A 7063-nucleotide genomic window follows, 5' to 3' on the forward strand; every position below is an offset into this window, starting at 1 on the left:
ATTCTTGAATTACAGTTTAGTTAAGCATGGGATTCTATGTTGACCATTATTTCCTTCAGTATTTTCAAGATATTACTCCACTATCTTCTTACATCTATAGTTGTGGATTGCTTTCCTTTATAGGCAAGAATCTCTTTTCTCTACTTGCTTTAAAGCTTTTTCTCTTTACACTTGATATTTTGTGGTTTCACTATTATGTGTTCATGTGTGAATTTAACTTCATTTTTCTAGCTCAAAATTTTTTGCTCCTTCAAATTGAAGACTCACATCTTTCTTCAGTCCTACAAAGTTATCAATTATTGTGTAAATTAGGATAAGATTCTGCTGCAAGTGATAAAAACAAACAAACAAAAAAAAGAAAAACTCTAAATCAGAGTGATTTACATAAGACAGAAGTTTCTTTTTCATATAAACTAGGCCTTCCAAATGGTGTTTGATGATGTCAGGGACTCAGGGACCCTTCTATTTTATTGTTCCACCATTCTCAGCAAGGAGAATCTCTACTCGAACTTAAACCATAACATCTGCATTCCAGTTACTAGGAAGGAAAAAGTACAGAGAAGGGCCTACCTCCTCCCTCTAAGTACATTTCCGGAAGTTGTTTCTGCTGTTTCAGTTACATCTCAGAACATAGTCATATTGTCAATCCAGATACAAGGGAAGCCGGGAAATATTGTCTTTTGTCTGGGCAGCTAAATTCCCAGCTAAAAATGGGTGATTCTATGAATAAGGCAGAGAGGGAGATTGGTTACTGGAAACAAGTAGTAGTCTCTATCATAGCCATTATTTTGGTTGCAGATTTCTCTAGTATTCTCTCTATTATGTCCTTCTGGAACTCTTAGTAACATTCTATTCTCTTTGCCTCTTTTTAATATATTTTTATCTTTTTGTGTTATATTCTGTGAGACTTCTTCAGCTCTATCTTCCAATTTACTGATGTTCTTTTAAGCTATGTTTAGTCTACTGAGTTAAGCTTTTTAAAAATTATACATTTTTATTGAAGTATAGTTGATTTACCATATTATATTAATTTCAGGTATACAGCATAGTGATTCAGTATTTTTACAGATTATACTCCATTAAAAGTTATTATAAGATAATGGCTATAGTTTCCTGTGCTATGCAATGTATCCTTGTTTTTAATCTATTTTGTACATAGTAGTTTGTATCTCTTAGTCCCATACCCCTAATTTGCCCCTCCCCCTTCCCTCTCCTCTGGTAACAACTACTTGTTTTTGGTATCTGCGAGTCTGTTTCTGTTTTGCTATATACATTCATTTGCAGTATTTTTTTAAATTCCACATATAAGTGATATCATAAAGTGTTTGTCTTTGTCTGACTTATTTCACTAAGCATAATATTCTCTAGGTCCATCCACACTGCTGCAAAAAATGATATATTTTTTATCTTTAGAATTTCTATAACTTTTTCCCTGAAATATGCCTGTTATTTTTTTATGCTCTTCTGTTTTTTTCATTCTTTTATGTCTCAAATCATTTAAGCATACTTACTTCATAGTCTCTTTGCTCTACTGTCTGTAATTCTTGGGGGATGAATTCTACTAACCCACAGAAGAGATATTTCTATATTTATATACATATACACACAAATATATATGTATGTAGGTGTATATATGTGTGTGTGTGTATTTTTATCTCATCTTGGGTATTTCTTTCCATGGTGTCTCATGTGTCCAGGATTGCAGAGGGTTATTATGGAACAGTTTTGTATTTGTCTTTAACAGCAGTCTTCAGGTTTCCCTGGTTCAAGCCAGCTTTTCTGTTGCTACCTCAGCTTGGGTTTCCTGCACTATTCATGAATGCACATTTGGCCCCCACTCTTGTGGACAGCTCAGTTTGGGAGGTATGTCATGTGGTGGTAATCAGTCTGCATTCTCCCCTAATTCTAAGGCTAATGGGAGCAGATATTCTAGAGTCCTTTTCACTTCAGCAAAGCTCTTCTGGGATCCTACCTCTATGCTCAGCTCCAAAGCCACTGCACTTGGAACCTCAACTCCCCTTTCAGCTTAGGTATTAACATCCCAGCCCCTAAGTCAACTTCTGATTCTACTTCTTCAGTTGCCTGTTTAGCCTCACCTCTTTCTTGCTCACCACTTTTTAGTGTTCTCTTCATTTCTGGTATTTGAGGATTTTAATTTCTTAGTTTAGTGCTTAGTTGCAAATTTCAAATGTTTTTATTATATTTTATTGAGCATTTATCTGTGTAAGGAGTGATGAGTGCTTTCCACATCAACTTAGTCTGTCATAGTGATAAAAAGATAAAAAGTCTGACAAAAAGAATTTTAAATCCCCCAAAGCAGAAGAATAAAAATCTCTCAGTAAAAGTATTGAAATTATTTGCTTCAGTATACTAACCTTGTTTATTCATTTGTAGTGGGCCAGCATTGCTGTGTGGGTTGACATTTAGAAATTAATGGATAGAGCATTGAGTTGGTTCAGGTCCTGCTTTGTTGCCTGCTAATTGCAAACTTGAGGAAATTGCTTAAGTTCTCTAAGCTTATGATTAGCCATAAAATTGGCATATTATTATTTGCCCTGCTTCATATGATTATTGTAAGGACCAAATGAGATAATGGATTTGAGAATGCTTTATTTTTTTATTGAAATATAGTTGATTTGCAATGTTGTGTTAGTTTCTGGTGTACAGCAAAGTGATTTCAGATATATATATATATATTTTTTTTTTTTTCAGATTATTTTCCCTTATAGTTTATTACAAAATATTGAGGCTAGTTCCCTGTGCTATACAGTAGGTCCTTCTTGGTTATTTATTTTATAGTAGTGTGTATATGTTAATCCCAAACTCCTAATTTATCCCTCACCCACCTTTTCCCCTTTGGTAACCGTAAGTTTGTTTTCTATGTCTGCAAGTCTATTTCTGTTTTGTAAATAAGGTCATTTGTAGCTTTTTTTTTAGAGTCCACATGTAAGTGATATCATATGATATTTGTCTTTGGCTGGCTTCCTTTACTTGGTATGATAATCTCTAGGTCTAAGTTTGAAAATGCTTTAAAACTTAAAACACATCATACAAATTTATAGTATTATTAATAGCAACGTCAAGGGTTGAAAACCATTAACACATTCATTAAGATAGTTTTCAAATGCTATATGAAGTATTATGGGATTTTTGGTTTGGTTTGGTAAACTGAAAAAAAACAAAAACACTGTATCCTGGTAAATGCTATCATTCTATGAAAATACCTAATAAGGGAACTACTTGGAAACATTCAAATTTTCTTGTGAAATTTAAGAGCAGCATTTGGACTGACAGGCAGTTATAACTTTAATAGACTATGGAATTCATCGTGGAGAGATATACTCTTAGCAGTTAAAAAACAGAGACTCGAACCTGGAAGTCATCATTTCATTTTGTTATTATGTGTTTTCTCAAACAATGGATACTGAAAGTTCAATTAATATTCTGTGAGGAAACATAAACTCTTTATTTAATGCAGAAAAGATGTCCTCATATTTGAAAATGTTGAGAACTACCAACCTAGCCTATGGTAGTACTCCACTAACTGGCTCCAAACCCTCCTTGTCTCACTAAAACATATTCTCTAAGACAGAAGGATTGTATCAATCCTCCATGATTATCAGTCAACTATGATGTCTATTGCAGAGTATCTGTGATTTACTAATGGTTATAGTACTAAGTTTGCAAATAATTTACTTAAAAGAAAATGAAAGATTGACTCGAGATGGCAGACTGATCATATACCTCTACCATTTACTCTGTATTAAATCTCATAAAAATACAGGTAAATAGATATAGATAATAAAATACAGTTTAATAGCATTGGAAAACAGAGAAACTTCCTATCAGAAGAAATACTTTTTAAATAAATTCTGAAAGATATCACCAAGAACAAATGTTTGGAAAACAAAAATAAATGAAACAAAAGCCCAATCCATGTGGAGGTAACTGCTGGGGAGTTAAGTCTGATAGAATTACAAGCTTAGAGTCAGTGAATATTAAGAAGTGGAAAGGGCCCTGGTACATTTATCAATTTGGAAAATTAGGGAACTGCATGTGGAGCAGCAAATTAGTTATCCCCTCTTCTGTGTGCTAAGAAACGGGCAGCTGTGGTATGAACTGAATCATACACTGTAGCTAGAAAAGCAGGTGATGCCTAAGTAGCTACTAACCCCCAGGGGGATCAAAGAGCCCATCAAACAAATCATGCTCAGGTACTATCTGACTGCATATCCCAGCCCTGTTCCAAAGTCAGGCTATAGTAGACAGAAACAGCTTATACTGATAGGGATTTGGAAATATCATGCATAAGACTGTACAATTAAGAGTCACCACGGGCTTCCCTGGTGGCGCAGTGGTTGAGAGTCCACCTGCCGATGCAGGGGACACGGGTTCGTGCCCCGGTCAGGGAAGATCCCACAAGCCGTGGAGCAGCTGAGCCCGTGAGCCATGGCCGCTGAGCCTGCGCATCTGGAGCCTGTGCTCCGCAACGGGAGAGGCCACAACAGTGAGAGGCCTGCATGCCGCAAAAAAAAAAAAAAAAGAAAGAAAAAAGAGTCACCAAACATTTGAGAAAAAGTACAATACAAACAAAAATTAAGAAAGCGAACAAAAGACTTTAAGCATAAGTACAATATTCTAAGAGAGATAAGAGCAGCTTTTGTATCCATAATATAGGAAGAGTCTTATGTATTAAGGAAGCATGTATAGATCTTGGAAATTAAAAATACAGTCAAAAATTTTAAATTTCAGTAGATGACCTAGCATAACAATGGACATGGCTGAAAAGCAAATTAGTTAGTAGAAAGTTAGTGCCAAGGGATTCTTGCATTACTTAGTGGTAAAGTACGATGAGAAGGATAATGAGAGAAAAGTTAAAAGACCTAGATGATAGATCCAAGTGTTCATTCTGTTAGTAGCTGTCCCAGAAGGAAAGAGAGAGAATGGAGGGGATGGAAATAACAGAAAAAGCTACAGGATAAAATTTTCCAGAATGGAAGAAAGATAAGAATCTTCAAACTGAAAGTATTTTAATTCTTTTCTCTCCAGTTGTGAAGTTTTAATCATTCTCTTTGTTGTACTGTTGTACTCTTGCTCAGTCTGATTTTCTTCTTTGTGTGATTTGTAGTTTTTGTTTGTAACCTTGCCTTTATCAGGGACTGTTTCTTCTGTGGATTGTAGAAATATCTTTCCGGGGGTGGGGGTGTGTGTTGCATTTGCTTTTGTCAGGCACCTCAGTGGTATCCCCAGCAGGATTATTTTTTATGTTAATTTTCTGTCATATGAGATGACCTGCATGTAAACTCATGTTTCAAATTGGAATGTGGTGCAAGCTTGAGGTTTTACTTTCTTGCAAAGATTTATTCATTATCTATAGCTCTAGGCAGAGGCAAACTTTCTTGCTAACAGTTAAGTGAGTGGAGTTCTTCCAGTATGCCTTGTACCAAGATAGCAGCTATTCCAAAGTTCTAGCTTTATGCAGGTTTCAATGCCATCTCTCTATTTTGGAGGCCATAAATTTCCATCTCTGTTCCAATGTGAATTAAAATTCAAGTTCATAGTCTTTTTTTTAAAATAGTGTACACTTTTAAAAAAATATTTTTTCAAGTCCCTAGCCTGTAAGACCTCTCTCCAGATCTGCTAGCAACCTCCATTCCCTTCCCCCACTCACATCAAAGCTTGTGTTATTGCTCCAGTTATATAGTATATCTATACGATGGAAGACTATGCTGCTGTTAAAATAATGAGGTAGTCTACATGTGTTGACAAGAAAAGATCTTCAAGATATATATTGATACATAAAATAAGCAAGTTCTTTATTTTGAAACATGAGGGTTTCCCTGTTTTGTGAGCTGGGCTGCATGTTTATTTATTGTTTCATTTTATTCAGCATTTCAAGGTGTTTGTAATGAAAGGGGTTCACTATTTGCCTTAATCTGCCATGTTGTAAGAACCAAAAGTTCCCAATACACAAATATTTAATAATGGCATTTATTTGTTTGCAGTCTATTAAAATGTCTTTAATGGAGGAATAAAGATACACCTGTAGTCTTACCAGTACTATAGATAATAGTGTACAATGGATATGTTCCCATGGAAATTTGTTGGGCATGTAAATACTCTTTGGGGCAGCAGAGGAATACTTCACCTACTTCCACTTGTGTGCAACATAACACAGCTTATAGTAGATACATTTTTGGCACACCAAAATGTACCAAATAGAATAACTGGTAGAATTACCCATACCAAACTCTGCCAAAAAGCAAAGGTTGAGTTAGTGCTAGAAATAATTTAAATAAAATAGAAATCAATTTAGGAAATATTTTGATATTCTGTGTACTCATGCCTTTCAATTAAAAGTGTGTGTGTGTGGCTTCCCTGGTGGCGCAGTGGTTGAGAGTCCACCTGCCGATGCAGGGGACATGGGTTCGTGCCCCGGTCCGGGAAGATCCCACATGCCGCGGGGCGGCTGGGCCCATGAGCCGTGGCTGCTGAGCCTGCGCGTCCGGAGCCTGTGCTCTGCGGCGGGAGAGGCCACAGCAGTGAGTGGCCCGCGTACAGAAAAAAAAAAAAAAAAATGTGTGTGTGTGTGTGTGTGTGTGTGTATCTTGTACTGGGAGAAAGGTTTTTAGTTTTTACACTCTTAATTGTATATAAAAGGGTTCAAAGTTTTAGAATAAGGAGGAGAATTCAAGGTTATAGGAGAATGTTATCCTTAAATTGAAATTTTAATTATAGTAATAGTGATAATGTGATTACATTGATCACTGATCAGTGTGTATGATCTCATGCTCAATATCCTTAAGAAGTTACTATTATCCTAATTTTACAGATGAGGAAACTGAACTCTAGAGAGGTTAAGTAATTTACCCAAAGTCACACAGCCTCTATGTGGTGAAGCCCAAATTCCAGCCCCAGTTTGATTCTAGAGCCATGGCTAGAAACAATCTAACATAGAAATATGTCTCATATCCATCACTCATTGGAGACCACACTTAAATTTTTGGTGTATTTTATTAACTTTTTTCATTTTCCCATTTACGTAAGTTGTCATTTTTGAGGT

Source organism: Lagenorhynchus albirostris, chromosome 13, assembly GCF_949774975.1.
Source record: "Lagenorhynchus albirostris chromosome 13, mLagAlb1.1, whole genome shotgun sequence".
NCBI classification, from domain to species: domain Eukaryota; kingdom Metazoa; phylum Chordata; class Mammalia; order Artiodactyla; family Delphinidae; genus Lagenorhynchus; species Lagenorhynchus albirostris.